This window comes from Grampus griseus (assembly GCF_964374135.1).
Source record: "Grampus griseus genome assembly, chromosome: 21".
Lineage (NCBI taxonomy): Eukaryota > Metazoa > Chordata > Mammalia > Artiodactyla > Delphinidae > Grampus > Grampus griseus.
The window spans coordinates 13,826,625-13,843,719 of record NC_139015.1 but is presented as its reverse complement, the minus strand read 5'-3'; the positions used below and the strand labels follow the sequence as shown (position 1 = coordinate 13,843,719).

The 17,095-nt window shown below is 36.6% G+C and overlaps 1 protein-coding gene across 2 annotated transcripts in view; it reads left to right on the top strand.

The window, feature by feature from the left end:
• Window positions 1-17,095, top strand: part of SORBS2 (sorbin and SH3 domain containing 2) — a gene marked incomplete at its 5' end in the record, with an annotated part of 206,853 nt that overhangs the window by 30,162 nt on the left and 159,596 nt on the right. For both annotated transcript variants that reach the window (XM_082680301.1, XM_082680299.1), the window contains one exon: window positions 4,128-4,264. The remainder of the gene's footprint in view (window positions 1-4,127; window positions 4,265-17,095) is intronic.

Genomic DNA, 17,095 nt, shown 5'->3' with positions numbered 1-17,095 from the left:
AGAAAGATTATTCTTGCTCGAGCCTCTGAAACCAGTCCTGTCCTTTTGGAGAGTTTAAGAACCTCAGTGAACATGGCGGCCGGTCCCACTCATGCCTCGCGCAAGGGTTCTTGTAACTAGGTCCTTATCTTAGTCTTTGGAGCCTGCATCTCTGCCGGCAAACTTGACAAGTGTTCTAATTCCTCCAAGAATTAGTTGTTGACCCATGGACCCCTCTTTTAAGTAGCATGGATCGAGACCAGTGGTTCGCCAAGTGTGGTCAAGAATCACTGGGGACTTGTGAGAAATTAGAATTTCAGGCCCCTTCCCAGACGTACTCAGTCAGAAACGAGGGGTAGGACCCAGCATTCTGTGTTTTGACGAGCCTTCCAGGAGACTCTGATGCTCGCTACAGTTTGAGAACCACTGGCCTAGATGGCACTGCCTAATAAAAACAGAATGCAAGCCACATTTGTACATTTAAAAAGTTCTGGCATTTTAAAAAGTAAAAAGAAACAGGTAAAATTAATTTTAACAAATTATCTTATTTAACCCAATATGTCTGAAATACCATTTCAACATATGATCAAGTCTCTTTTTCATACTAAGTCTTCAAAGTCTGGTGTACATTTTGCACTTATGTGACATCTCAGTTCTGACGAACCACATGTTAAGTGCTCAACAGCCGTATGTATCCATCATATTGGATAGCCAAGCTCTAGACTTACAGTGATAATAGCATTAACTTTTATGCTTTCTATGCATCAGGCATTGCTTAGTTAAGCATTTTGTGTGCATCATCATGTAAACCCTCCCACAACTCTGTGGATTGGTACTGTTATTATCCCCATCTTATACAGGAGAAGGGTTATGCCAAAGCCCTATTTAGTGCTACACCAATATAAGAAGTCCAACTCTAATATAAGCATTTTCCAATGATTTTAAATCAACTTATTTGTAAAAATAAAAAAAGAGAGAAAGAATATAAATAAAATCATTAACAGTAGTACAGTTGGTACAATTGCCAAGGCATTAATAACTTATAAAAGACATAGTGGTTGCAAAAGTCCAAAATTTAGTCTTCTAACCTTTAGAAATATGCCTCAATCTGCACTCTTCTGTGACATCAAATCTGTCAAAAGGTGCTTATGGAAAGGCTGTCTGGACAGTCAGGATCTTTGGGGAACAAAGGAGACCTGGGTGAGTCACCTGGCAGTGTAGGACTCATCCTAAATGGGGAGCTAGCAGGGTCATAACCTGTTCATTCAAGTGCAGATTGACATAAAATGATTAATAATAGTTAAACAGGAGGCAATGGGCTTCTCTCAGTATTGGTGTGAAAAGCAGGCAGTTTGGAATTTAAAAATTATGGTTGACTTAGTACTCAAAGAGTTAATCTTTACCTGTTCCCTTAACTTCCATAGTTTCTCAAGGAAGGCCAATTTAAAAATGTATTTTCCTCTTCATTATAAACTAGTATAAGGAGGAAAAAGTAAAAACAATTAAAATTTTTTTTCTGAGGCTAGGCTTCCATTTTTTTGCCAGAATTACCATTTATCATTTTGACCAAGTAAAGTAAATATCCGATTTTAAACTGACAGTTATTTAAGACATATTAAAATGGGACCGCTTAAAATAAATGAACAGAAAAATGCATTATTCTACAGAGATCTTTTTAAAAACCCTGCTGCATATTTTTTAAATAAGGTTAATCTTATTTAAAATTTTGATTACATATTTCAAACATAAGTTATTATTTTTTTAATTTAAATATCTGCATAGTTTTAACATGAGCGTATCATGCTGAAAGATTTCACTATTTTACCGTCGTAGTTGAAATAGCAGTCGTGTAAATTTTTTAAAAAACATATCATGCACGGGCTTCCCTGGTGGCGCAGTGGTTGAGAGTCCGCCTGCCGATGCAGGGGACACGGGTTTGTGCCCTGGTCCGGGAAGATCCCACATGCCGCGGAGCGGCTAGGCCCGTGAGCCATGGCCGCTGAGCCTGCGTGTCCGGAGCCTGTGCTCCGCAACGGGAGAGGCCACAACAGTGAGAGGCCCGTGTACAGCAAAAAAAAAAAAAAAAAAAAAAAAAACATATCATGCACAGTCTTCAGTATTTTCTTTCTTTTTTCTTCCAGTTTTATTGAGATATAATTGACATACAATACTGTATAAGTCAAGGTGTACAGCATAATCATTTGATTTACGTACATTATGACGACCACAGTAAGTTTTGTGAACATCCATCATCTCATATAGATACAAAATTAAAGAAATAGGGAAAAAAGTGTTTTTCTTATATGAGAACTCTTAGGATTTACTTTCTTAACAACTTTCATATATAAAATACTGCAGTGTTAATTATATTTATCATGCTGTACATTACATCCCTAGTACTTACTTTTAACTGGAAGTTTGTACCTTTTGACTGCCTTCACTCCATTATCTTTCCTCCAACCCCTGTCTCTAGTAACCACAAATCTGACCTCTTTTTCTATGAGTTTGTTTGTTTGTTTGTTTTTGGAGTATAATTGACCCACAACATGATGTTAGTTCCTGTTACACGGCATAGTGTAACAGGATTTCACATTTCTATACATTTCAAAATGATCACTACAATAAGTCTAGCTGCCATCTGTCACCATACCAAGATATGACATAGTTATTGACTGTAGAGATTCCCCACACTGTACATTTCATACCTGTGACTCATTTATTTTGCAACTGGAAGTCCGTACCTCTTATTCTCCCTCACCTATTTCTTTCCTCAGTAGTTTCTCTAATCAGTTGCAAGGAAAGAGTTGAATTTGATCTGAGCCTCTGGTAACCAACCTTCATAATATTAACTATAAAATATATCAAGGTGGTTTGTATACTGGACTAAAATCAGAGAATCTTCTTACACCTCTCCGGAGTACTTTCTGACTGCGCAAGCCTTCTCTTTGTTATGAAGAAAAGGGAATTGAGAGGATTCAGGAATTTCATCTACGTAGAATAAAGGCTTTTATAAAAAATACTTAAGTGTTTCCTTGGTAGGAAGTAACTAATTTTCCTTCTTAGGGGTGTTGCTAAAGGTATAATGAAGCAATGGAAATCAGGAGTCGGTCTGATGACGCATATCTTCCTTCAGTCAGAGTAGAAAGAGATCTCCATCTCCAGTTGCTATGGTTTGAATAGCCTGTGGAAAAGAAGCTGTAGAAGTCTGTAGCAAATTCTGTCCTTATTCTTGCTGCGTTTGTGTGCTGGAAGCCTTTTGAGGCAAAGACATTGTTAATTTTGTCCACTGTTGTATTCTCATCAGAGTTCTTGGCAGAGAGTAGACTCAGTACTTGCCACAAAAATATCTGTTGAATGAATGAATGAATACAATTTGTAGATCTTAATTCATCATTCTACAAACAAAATGAAAGCTCAGAGTTTGCCAGTCATTGTTGGTGACCCAATCTGAAATATTTCTTCGTTGGCCCTTGGAGGGAGAGGCAGGGGATGGGTGCCTGTCTGCGTCTTGTCACTGAATGGACCCCAATCTCTGCCAACAGATAAGAAATGTCAACAGCTTAACCCAGTAGCTGTCAAAAATAGCATAGTTGATGAAACTGGAAATTTGGGTGTGGGCTAGAAATAAACCATTTGTCTTCGGTCTTAAGAAGGATAGGATGATAACAGCTATTCCTCCCAGAGAGATCTAAAATATTTTTTAAGACCCGTATGAGCAAGCAAGGAACTATCAGAAGAAAAGTCTTTCCTCTCAATGAGGCATAAATAGAACATCTTAGTTTCAACAAACCAGGTGGATCATTTTGAAAACGCGAGGATTATGGCAAAGCACTATGTTTCTTTAAGGTTTCAGTCGAAATGTTTTATTGTGTTTTGTTTTCAATCGTGCTGGCACTTTTCCTCAAAATGTAAATGAATATTTGCACAGTGAAGCAAGTTGTTGTGGGCTTCCTGGTTTCTGTCCCGCCCCCCTTCCCCGGAGGGGGGCTGTGGTGATTCGGCAAGGTTTTTTCATCCCTTGCAGACAACCCCGGCTGCTGTTAATGCTGAAAATAGCTCAAACGCTCTCAGAACAGTAGCACCACCCAGCAGCTGGGATTCTTTCCGTCTCTCATTTGCCTTCTCTCTTGCCTTTTTTTTCCCTTCAGACACTTGGGTTGGACTTAATCTTAAACCTCTGGAGTTCAAGACCTTTTAAAAAGGGCTAAATAAACAATCTCCACGTGTAAAAGGCCAATGACTCCTACCTCTCTTCAGAGCAACTGTTGAACCCGGCTGCCTGTAGGTAAGATTTTTCTTTAATTCTGGAGTGATGTTATTGGTTTATGATATGTTTATGACTGATGTTTTTTAAATAACTTGTTAATCGGGAGAATAAACGGGGGTGCTGAACGATTTCCAGGTAAATACGGTGTTCCAGGATACAGCAGTAGCATCTGTGCATTTCTGTGGCTGTAATTTTAAACTGTGCTGAACGCACTCTGTCCTGTTGACCTGCAGTACAGACCCGCCTGTGATTGAACTGCAGCAGAACGCTAATTAAGCCTCATTGCCAGAGTCGTCCAGAGCCTTGCAGACATCCTAATTTTCCTGTTTAGACGGCTTACTTATTTTTAACTTTCTAAGGGCCTTTTTTTTTTTAAGGAAAAAGATGCAACTACCTGAGGAAAGGAGATATATTAGTAATTATTTTAAGGACAAGGAGATAGCTCTACCTTAGTACCTTCTTTCATCACTGTGCTGTTTATTACTTGCGTAGAATGAGAACAGTTTTTGTTTGTTTGTTTGTTTTGTTATTTTGTATACTCCTAGCACAATTTGGTGACTCGGTTTTGAGAATTCCTTAACTAGCTGACTGTCTTCGGCTAGCAGGTTTCTCCAATGTGACGATATAATATTTTAGAGAGTTTTCTGTGCCTTCCCCTCCCCTGTCTTATGCTTGGTCTTGACATTCTGCAAAGGACTTTGATCTGTGGACTTTAACTTCAAACACAGCATTTACTTTCGTTATGAGTATTTACTATGTTCGGTAAAAAGTCTTTTCTTTTTTTTTTTTTTGGTTTAACGCTTTTATATTATTTCCTTTGAATAAGCTATTGAGCTTTGGTTTTCTCTCACTGATATGTGTTAGGTTTTATTAGTACAGGGACGCCCAACTGAGAGGCCAAGACTATTTTATGGCAAGTTTCTTTGACCATTATAGACTTTATGATAGCTCTCTGTTCCCCTCCAAGCAGATGTCTAAAATCAAGCAGCAAATGACGGTGCACAGACCAGATTCTATCAACCCCTCACTTGAGTGCCTCCAAATTACCAGGTGCCTCGGGGACTTACTGTTGCTTTTTAACATGGACACTGAAGTCCTTGGAATTTAGAGATTCTTGTTTCCAAAGAAGTTTATTGGTGTCACACCATATGTCAAAAGAAAAATGCATTTTAAACACACATCTTCTGGGTAACTTTTTTTAAAAAAAGAAAGAAAAAGAAGAAGAAAAAATAAACAGAAAAAAAAATTAAAAAAAGGAAAACTAGAAAAAAAAAGGAAAAGAAAAATCCTCTGTAGCCAGAAGTCTGTATTGGTAGTGAAACTTCTGCTGAATGAGGGCTAAGGAATGAAAAAAACGTATTTCCTAAAATAGGCAGAGGGTAGCACTTTCTAGCCATTCAGTCAAATTCTTTATTTTGGAGAAAATTCATGTATATATTACATTTGTTTGTCACTCTTTTCTTCTTCACCACAAGCAAAGGATATTTTCTAAGTCCTCAGCCAGATACTGAGTTTGATGTTCCCTGGCAAGCTGTCCCTGTGTCCTGGTGAATGTGAAGAGTAGAACGAGCCTGATCCTGTCAGGATTCTGTATAAGTCCCCAACTGTGGGGACTGATACACTGTGCTCCGTGCTCTGCACCTTGCTGACAAGGAAGAAAGCCAGTGGCTGCAGGACTCCTGTTCAGAGGGGTGGAGTAGGGAGTCAGCTATGGGAGACGTCCCTCCAGGTTAGGAGCAGATGCAGTATGATCTCTAGAACTGGGACTGAGATAGTAGGAGAACCTAGAGCTATTCAGTCTAATTTTTTATTTCCAAAAGCTGGACATTTAATTGCTAACTTTCTCCCTTCAGATCTGCATAATATGGAGCTTTTTAATCATCCCATTTCTGTGATGTGTGTACATTCAAAACTTGAAATCCTCCAGTTATTTTGAGCATACACTTCCCTGCCTTGGGGGGTTCTAGAATACTCTCCTCCTTAATACTAGGAAGGCTTGATTTGGCATTGCTGAGGAGAAATGTATCGCTAAAAGGCAATACAAGTTCAGTTGCAGAATCCAAAGGATGAAATGGGTTTGGAACATGATAGAGGCCATTAAATTCTTAGGCAAGCCATTTTTTGTGTGTTTTGTTGGGTTTTTTTGTTTCTTTGTTTCCCTCTGCCCTTTAATTTTACGCTGAAACTTTGGCTTGTTTGAATGTGAAACTCAAGGAGAAACCTCGCCAAAACCACTGAGTTTCACATAGGTTCCACATGAAAGAAGTATTCTACCCAGCCTTGCTTGAAACTTGGCCCATGTTTTGCCAAAAGTTTCGTGAATGTCAGTGAGCCTGGATTTGAAACATAATCCCAAACCAGGTGACTTCTGGCGACTTTGAGGCTGTCCTGTAGAAGTATAGAATCTGTCAAACAAGGACACCCCTTATTTTCATATCTCCGACTAATTTCATGTGTATAGACATTTTCCCAATAAACTTCCATTTGTTCTACGATGTTTTAAAGCCAGGTTCAATCCTAATATGAATTTTTATAGCTGTGGGACTGAAGCATTGGCAAATAGAAGTCTGCATTTTAAATTCCAACACAGTCTGAACCAAGTGGTGTGAACATGTTGGTATAATTCAGCTGAGGAAGGAAGTCCCAGGAGAGTCATGGAATGTCTTTCTTTGCTTAAATATACTTCTGTGCTTGTGTGGAACAAAGAGTAACATTTTGTCCAGGTCTATCTGCTTGACAGTATGCCTTTTGTTCGCTCTCCAAAGGTGGTGTCAAATGTATTGGTGGAAAAATAATAAACTTCCAGATATATATTTTTTTGCCCGCTTAGCTGATATACTCCTAGGGAACATTGTAAGCATTAAAAAGTTCAGTACTGATACTTGTAATGTAATGTATACTGAGGATAAAGGGGTACTCAGCAGAGTCTATTTTCTTCAGAAAAGCTTTACCTAGAGCTGTTGTGTGACAGTCTAATGGGCTGGGTTGTGAAGGGGTGTGTGTGTGTGCGTTGAATGGTTGGAAAGGAAGAGGGGATTTGTAAGCTTTGTTCAGCAAATATGTTATATTTAAACCAAAAACAACTGAGAAGAAGAAGGGGACAAAGATGAGAGCAGTGGAAATAAGAAGAGACCAACTGGAGTAGAGGATGAAGCATCAGGATGGTTTGATACTGCCTTCTTTAACTAGGCTTTCTCCTAGAAACTAAAACTCTACCTGCAAAATACCCACACCTGTAATTTTATTTAATACTCAGGATTATCAGAGATAACAGATTGTATTTTTATTTCACCCAGTGCATAGGTGTTTCACATTCAATAACTACTTTGATTTCCTGGATCATCTATCTTAAGGTAGGGTGGTATTACTATTAATATGGGGTTGGTCATGCAGGCATTGTGTTCCCAATGTACAGGTGAGGATACTGACCCCCAAAATTGCCGCGTCATCCACTTTACATTCCTGGTAAATAGCAAATGGCAGGTTGGCTCTCATGTCAAGAGCTTTCAAAGTGTACTATTCCACCCCATTGCAAAATACAAAGATATAAAACAAGTTAAAAATAATAGCCAGAGGATAGGAAGAAAATGACTGGTCCAAGCAATGAAAGAGCTATTTCGAATCATAACAACTTCTGACTTCCTATACTTCACTGAGAGAAAAACGTAAGCAAAAGAGGGATTAGGATTACGGAGAAAGACACACATGTGCCAGTGGTATAATGAACCAAAAGTTATGACTTGGTTGATTGAAACAGAAGATACAGGTCAGCAAAAAGAATCAGGTTAGTAATGACACAGCTTAAAATAATAATGTGCTCTCTAATGAAAGGTCAATTCAGTATTAGAAAAGATAGAATAGAAACACTAATCTCTTGTTCTGAAGATACATTTGGGCTTGAAAAAAGAAACTGAATTTAGTTTAATGGAAAAACACATGTATAGCATGTGTTTTTAAATGTTGTGTTTTGGCTACTTTGACCCGTTGCAAATCCTGGTCCAAGTACAACTTTGAATTGGTTTAATTCTAGTGGAGCCGTTGCTCCTGACACGCATTCAGCTCAGTGGTAGTTCTCTCGTTCAATTTTGCAAACCTAAGAAATTTGGTTGGTTTCAAATTTAGCTCCAAGCAGTGTTCAGAAGTTTTGTGTTTGTTTGACCTGACCATTTAAATATTTTAAAACTACACAACACTCAACCTTTAGAACAAATTCTTAATGCTAAAAACACTTAAGAACACTGAAAAAGTTATACATAAGTACATTGTCTGCAAATTTAATGAACAACCAAATATAGTTAACAATACAGTTTTGATCTAGATCAAAACTATTTTCTATTCCACATTTAGCTGTTTTACTATGAAAGTATTCACTTTTTAAAAAATTGTTATTATACTGAGATTAAAGATCATGGTTAAGAATGGAAAACTGGGAATTCCCTGTCAGTCCGGTAGTTAGGACTCTGCACTTTCACTGCTGAGGGCCCGGGTTCAATCCCTGGTCGGGGAACTAAGATCCTGCAAGCTGCAGGGCATGGCCAAAACAAAAATCCCTGAAAAAAAAAAGAAAAAGAAAAAAAAGAATGGAAAACTATCCAGAAACAAATATGGCTGTGTAAATATGCAGTTAGAATAGAAACCGCATCCTCGTGGTACCAGCAGAGCCAAGTGTTGGAAAGCATGATCTGGCATCTGGTTGACCTTCATGTGCACATGTGTGAATAGTCCAGAACGCTGGGCCTGTACTAAAGGATTCAGCAGGCGAGTGTTGGAGATAAAGGAATAAGTTTTGTGCTAATTCAAGAAGGATGTTAAATGTCAAACTAAGAGATCCAGGCCTCATTCTGAAGTAAGAAGTGGTCATTATCCCTGACTGTACAGGGCAGTAAAATGATAACTTTGGGGAGAAGTAAATAGTTGACAGAGTATCACTTCTTAGTGGTTGAGTTTAAATAAAAAATCAAATTGCTTTCAATAAAATTCATTTTATAATTTGAAATATAAATTTTAAAAATATTTTTAATTTATTTAATTAAATAAAGTTTTAAATAAATAAAATCTTATTCTATTTTATTTATTTATAAATTGTGTTAAAATTTGAAATATAAATTGTTTTCTTATAACATGTAAACAATTGTTTACTATAAAAATCAATAATTTACTATTGTTGGACATAAAATTAAATCATTGAAATTTTCTTTTTATATCAAATATGATTATTTTCATTCAAGGCAGAATAAAACCAAAAGTAAATGTAAACAGGTTTCTAAACTTTATACTGATATCACAAAAGACTGTGGCTTATGATGAGACTTCTTTTTTTAAAACTTTATTCATTTATTTATTTATTTGGCTGCATTCGGTCTTCATTGTTGCGCTCGGGCTTTCTCTAGTTGCGGTGAGCAGGGGCTACTCTTCATTGCAGTGTGTAGGCTTCTCATTGCAGTGGCTTCTCTTGTTGCGGAGCACGGGCTCTAGGCATGTGGGCTTCAGTAGCTGTGGTTCGCAGGCTCTAGAGTGCAGGCTCAGTAGTTGTGGTGCACGGGCTTAGTTGCTCCACGGCATGTGGGATCTTCCTGGACCAGGGCTGAAACCTATGCCCCCTGCATTGGCAGAAGGATTCTTAACCACTGCGCCACCAGGAAAATCCTGATGAGAGACTTATAAAAACCAAGTAAAAGACTGAAAAGCTGAGTAAAATGGTAAATTCAGTAAGAGTTAGATGATTTTTGTTGAAAGAATAATGAAAGTTGATTTTGTAAAAAACAATAAAACTGTTTTTTTTAAGATGACTACTGGTCTTCAATATAAAATATAGCTTCATTTTAGCTTGTGTTTGAGCTACTTTACTTTAAAAATCAATGGATGAATTTCATATTCCAAAATTAATATAAGGTTGGCACTTGGGCTTTGTCTCATGTGGTGAGATCCATGACTTAATAGCCAAAGTTTGTGTAAAAACTTGTCTGGAAATAAAGTGATAATAGTTATGCTAAGGTGAGAAAATTTGATTGCAGTGAGATTTTTATCCTCCTTACCATATTTTGGATATTGAAATTAAACAAAAAGCATTAAGGGTTAAAAATCACTTGTGCCTAAATCATAATTTTATATATTCACTTACATCATTTTCCTAGTTAGTGTTCTGAATGACTATATAGAGCATACAAATAAAAACACTTGACAGAAGACCAGTTTATATTTCTCAGTGAACATTATAGCTTTGTACATTTAACACTTGACTGTGCTTATTAATTTAAGAAGAATGATCTTACATATAAATCAAAAAGGAAGAAAATTAGGAGGTTATTAGTAAAACCAAATAGTGTTTTAAGTAATCACAAATAACTCCTTTTTTTTTTAAGATTTTTTTAAAATTTTTATGTGGACCATTTTTAAAGTCTTTATTGAATTTGTTACAATACTGCTTCTGTTTTATGTTTTGGTTTTTTGGCTGCGAGGCATGTGGAATCTTAGTTCCCCAACCAGGGATCAAACCCGCACCCTCTGCATTGGAAGGCGAAGTCTTAACCACTGGACTGCCAGGGAAGTCCCCCTACAAATAACTACTTTTAATACTCTAAGCATTTTCATATTTACTGAGTGAATATTTTCGTAAGGATCTTTTTCTATTGCTTCAGTCATTTACTTCTTAAAGACTCCCTTCACCATCATATATGAATCATATGAGACTTGAGGTTTAAAACTTTACAATTGACACAGACTATAGATCAATCTCAATGCAGAAAACATTGATAAAACCCAAAACAACTTTTCAAAATAAAAATTCACAACCAGACACAGGAAAGAATCGCTTTAACCTTAAAAAAAAAAAAAAGCATCAGGGCTTCCCTGGTGGCACAGTGGTTGAGAGTCCGCCTGCCGATGCAGGGGACCATGGGTTTGTGCCCCGGTCCGGGAAGATCCCACATGCCGCGGAGAGGCTGGGCCCGTGAGCCATGGCCACTGAGCCTGTGCGCCCGGAACCTGTGCTCCACAACGGGAGAGGCCACAACAGTGAGAGGCCCGCGTACCACAAAAAAAAAAAAAAAAAAAAAAAAAAAAAAAGCATCAATTAAAAACCTATATCATAAAAGTGCACTGAAAAAATATGAAACTCAGACACTGGTTACCTCAGGGGAGTTAGGGAAGATATTTCAATCAGAGGCGTGTGTGATAGGCTTAACTGAATTCATATTGTCTTTTTTTTTTTTTTTTTTTTTTTGTGGTACGCGGGCCTCTCACTGCTGTGGCCTCTCCCGCTGCGGAGCACAGGCTCCGGACGCGCAGGCTCAGCGGCCATGGCTCACGGACCCAGCCGCTCCGCGGCATGTGGGATCTTCCCAGACTGGGGCATGAACCCGTGTCCCCTGCATCGGCAGGCGGACTCTCAACCACTGCGCCACCAGGGAAGCCCCCATAATGTCTTTTAAAAAATATTTTTAGGACTCTGTATTTTATTTTATTTTTTTATACAGCAGCTTCTTATTAGTTATTGAATTCATAATATCTTATATTTTAAGATGAATGGTGGGTACATGGATATTTGTTATATTATTCTTTTTATCTTTTGAATGTCTGAGTAAAGACCCGTATCTCCCATGCCTTAAATTTAAGATACATTGTATATACCAAAAAAATTTTAAATATATTTCTCAGCCGATAATATTGAAAGACAATTTTAAAGCAGAGCAGATTTTCTGAAAATTTACAAAGAAGCAATACAATAGGTTGTGTGTTGTTTAGCCTATATGTCTATATTTTTACCTAGGGCCCAAAACTTCTATAAATGGTGAATTAGAAAAGACAATGAATTTAGTTCTTTTGCATGCAAATGTCTATTGTAAACCTACATTCAAGATCACTTTTGTAGTGTGTATTGTTCCACAAGGCATTGTTACATACAATTCTTAGAATCTATTAAATGTGATATTTGCTCTTTAAAATAGTGAATAATTTGTCATTTTGCTTTATGAGAATTTGCAACTGGGTTTGAATGTAGCAGTGAATAAGTATATTTTAACTTACCTCTTTAACATTGGTTTTAGGATAATATATTGAGATGAAAGGATTTCTGTTTCAAGATGCTCTATGCAATAAACGTATGAAAAGTGATTTTATAACATATAGGCAATCCTCTCAGTGGCCATGGGACTGGGACCATAAGCACAGAAAGCAATAATGTGGTTGCTATGCCTGAGTTTCCAGTTACTGTTATCCTGTGCACAGTGAGGACTACCTATATTTAATATAACGACTTCACTCTGTAACTTAATAGCACATTTCTTAAATTTTAATTTATTCAAAAAATTTACATACACACAACTGTTCCTTAATTTTCACACTTAACACTTCTTTGATATCACAGGGAAAGAAACCTAGTGATTTTTCATTATCATTTGACAGGAATCAATGCTTAATTTTGAGAATTTTTATTCTGAGTTTTTTGTTTGTTTTATTCATAGAGTTATCCCAAATGCTAAAATGGAAAAGCTGGGAGACATCACTATTTTCTTAGGGCGTTTGATAAATGATGGATTATACTGAATAATTTTTTTCCTTTTTTTCATTACAAGTAATTTTACACGTAGTCTGAAAATTCAGTACAAGCCAAAAGTTCCTTATTTTAAATCATAAAATTCAAAGAAAATATATTTTCTAGGTTTCTAGGTAAAGTATGTCAAATATTTGAATGGTAAACAATAAACACATTGAAGAAATTGTGCAGTTCTAATAACACAAAGAATTACTTTGAATTTCTTCATGTCATTGTTACTAAAGCTGAGAAACCAATTACTACATAATTAATAAAAAGTAATATTTGGAAACAAATGTGAGAAAAAGGCTTTCAGATTACTGGCACTATGCACTGTCAGCTCCCTGACCATTAAAACCTCTTCTCCTTTGCCTTCTGTGACACTGGAAGATTTTCCTTCAATCTCTCTGATCACTCCTGAATTCACTTACAGGTGCCTCTTTCTCTGCCTGACCTTAAAGGTATTCCCTTGGGTTCTGTCCCTCTTGTTTAATCTCCACTCAGTTCACCTTTTCCTCCTTTATGAAAATCTTAAAATCTATGTCTCTATCCCTGATCTCTCTCATCAGTTCCAGACTCGCATTTCCAAGTAACTGGTAAACATCGCATATGAATATCTTCAGTGTCCTTCAAACTCAAAACTTCTAAAACTCATCATCTTCCAACTCTCAACCTGCTCTTCTTCCCCAGGGCTATGTTTTAATATAATCATTTCACCCAGTTACTCAGAATTAGAATCTTAAACAAGCCTTCAAATTTTCCTTCATACCAACTTAGTCACTGTTGATTCTATCTACACTTGCAACTTCAATATCCCCCCTTGCCCTAGCTTAGAGGCTGCTGCAACATTCTTGGCTAGGATTTCTCAGTACTGTCCCGATCACTCTTGACATCCATTTTCTCTGCCTTCCAGTCTAATCCCTTGAAGCCAGAGTCATTTTGTCAAAATAAACAAGCTGTGCATGTAGACCTCCCAACTACCAAACTCCCCTATCATATGGCAAGTACATTCACTTTGCTTTCTTTTCAGGCTTGAAAGACCAGGAATGGTGACCATGTTAACCAATGGAAGTAAATTCAGTACATGATGTTCAGGCATAAATAGCCCTGTGTTTTCCCAGATAAAAGGCAGAGCTGGCAACCCTTCCAGACTCATTAGTAGAAAGGGTGTGGCTCGCTGTGCCAGCCATGGAACGGAGATCCAGTGTCAGTCCTGTTACTTCTCTCAAAGAGCCCTTTTCCTCAGACTCTCCTTCTAACAGAGTAATAACAACATTCGCCAATCACCTGTTTGGTTGCCACTTATTATGTACTGATGTGATGGTTGTAGGCAAATGCTAAAAGATAAACGTTTTGTTTTAAAAAAAATCAGACCATAGTAAGAACACAAAGTTTTAAACCAGAAACTCCATATGATTCATATGTGACAGTGAAAGAAGTCTTTAAGAAATAAATTTTTTGAGGAACCCCCACACTGTTCTCCATAGTGGCTGCACCAATTTACATTCCCACCAACAGTACACAAGTGTTTCTTTTCTCCACACTCTCAACAAGACTTGTTATTTCTTATTTTTTGATGATAGACAGCCATTCAACTCTAAAAAATGTGAATATCTTCAAAACCAAATATAAAAAAAAGAAATGACTGAAAATATAAAAAGATCCTTATGACAATATTTCACTCAATAAATATGAAATCGCTTAAGGTATTGAAAGTCATTATCCGTGGTCACTTAAAACACTAATCGGTTTTACTAGTAAATGCCTGATTTCCTTCCTTTCTGATTTATATGTGAGAACACTCTTCTTAAATATAAGCACAGCCAAGGGTTAAATGTACCGAGCTCTAATATTCAGTAAAAAATATAAAAACAAGGTATGGAGTTATATTCTGGAACAGCATAAAGGTCTCACTCTTTGAATTATTGCCATAATTTCAGTAAATGTAACTTTATCTGAAAAGCATAATATAAAGGGTGAAATTCTAAATACCAAACGTCTGGATCTTTTAACATTTATGGCACTATTGGTCTTTATGTCATCTAGTCAATAATCATTTGTTAAGAGTCTACTCGGGGCCTTTTCTCACCTTTTGAGATGGCCCACATTCTGTGGAGTGTGTTTCTCTCTAAATAAATCCACTTCATAAAAAAATAATAATAATAAAATAAAAAGAGTCTACTCGGTAGTCTGTTCTGGCCTCTGTGATGGTCCCTGTGGACTAGTCACCCCCGCCCCCATCCTCTGTGCAGTTGGAGGTAGTTATTGAAAGGTAATTGGCCAAATAGTCATGTAATTCAAATTGTAATAAGAGCCATGAAAGAAAGATAAAGGAGGCTAGAAGAGCAGAATCTACAGTTCTGAGAACCAAGGGTCAATGACAAAAAGACTGCTAGATTTGGAATTTAGTGAAATTATTAGGAAGGTTAATTACTTGGGGTAGCAATCAAAAGAGGCATTTCCTGTGCCAAGAATGATGGCCCCTTTTATCAATTACTGAGGGTAAAGAATAAAGAGATGTGGACGTGATTCCTCCAAAAACAGGTATGTCAGGCATCACTGAATATCCACCCTCTAAATGCACGTGAGTTTATGTGATGGACTTTGTCTCCTGTGGAAAATATCTTTAGAATGATAGCTAGCTGCGCTAGTATATATAAATTCTCCATGGGTTATGGAGATAGTGTTGTCTTTGCTCCTATTTAAATACTGAAGGAGTGTGATTTCTGAAATGATATATGAAAGATGAATGTGACTTTGAGAAAAACTTATTTGAGCTCTGAGTAGGATTTTCAAGATAAACATCTAAGGAAAATCTAACAAGAGGGATATGGAAACGAAATTTCTCAATGAATAAAGACCTTACTGATTTGCAGCTATGGAGTATTTTGACATATGTTCAGGTGTTTGCTTTGAGGCATGTAAGGACTTAAAAGTGAAAGAAGATGTTTAAAGTGTTATTTCTTTCTTTGAACTACATTTCAAAGAAATATATAATTTCAGCATCAAACATGTATTTCCTCCATGGACCAACACAAATATGTGTGTGTGAATTAGATCTTGTGGTTGGGGTTATTCCTATTATTTTTATTATGTATCTGAAATGGCAGTTATTTAAAATAAAATATTTTCTGCTTTAATAGTATGATTCAGAGTAGGATTGATAACAATTTTTTCTTCTGCTACTTATACCCTCATTCACATTTTTGAAAGCAGCAACATGGCTAATTTATTTTAAGAATTTCAGTTATTTCAAACAAAAATATCTGCATGCAACTAAAAATAGAGAAACTTGGCTTTTAATGCATTACATGTTTTTATTTTTCTGGAAATGTTCATGACCTTAGATTTGTAAAAGGTAGCTGAGCACTTTTCTGACATTTCTTTGCCAGGGATCAGTATTGCCCTAGAAAATGCTGTTTGAAATCACAAAGTGGGTATCTGTATAGATACGTTTTAATTTTTCAGATTATTTCTTCCTCATGTTTGGCTTAACCATGAACGGTAACAAAAGGGAATGAAAGAGAGTAATAAACAATGAGTATTCCAATTCAATGAGTATTATACAAAGTATTAAACAAAGCACTTCCAATTCAATGAATATTATATTCCTGATGTAAGAGTTGAACCCGAGAGCTGGGAAATCTGGGTGATAAATATATGTTGAATAAAGTAGAATCAAAACATTTGTTGGAGTGCCCTAAGCTATCCTTGAGTATATGCCATTTCAATGAGCCGACCTGCAGTGGAAAACAGAAATTTGCTCCATAGGAATATGAAAGTGCTGTGGCATAGAGTGTTTTATAGAAGTTGAAGATCTAACCTTAAGTGACTGCTGAAGTTGACTTAGAATATTGATAACAATACAGGATTTTTGCAAAATGTGATAAACTTTGAAATAATTAATACAACAGTAACATAAGACCATGAAAGCAATTACAGAATTATTACTATAGGATATAGATTTATTCTATTGACTTACCATCTGAAATATCATCACCTATCTTTGAATACTTATCTTAGAGCATAACTTCTAAGAGCACTCATGCAAATCGCAGCTATATTTTATCAAATTATTCCATTTTTCACATTCCTTAAAAATTGTGAAGGAAAATCTTTCAACCCATAGGAAATTCAACTTTCAGAGAAGACCTAAATAGACATCTCTCCAAAGAAGATATACAGACTGCCAACAAACACATGAAAGAATGCTCAACATCATTAATCATTAGAGAAATGCAAATCAAAACTACAATGAGATATCATCTCACACCACTCAGAATGGCCATCATCAAAAAATCTAGAAACAATAAATG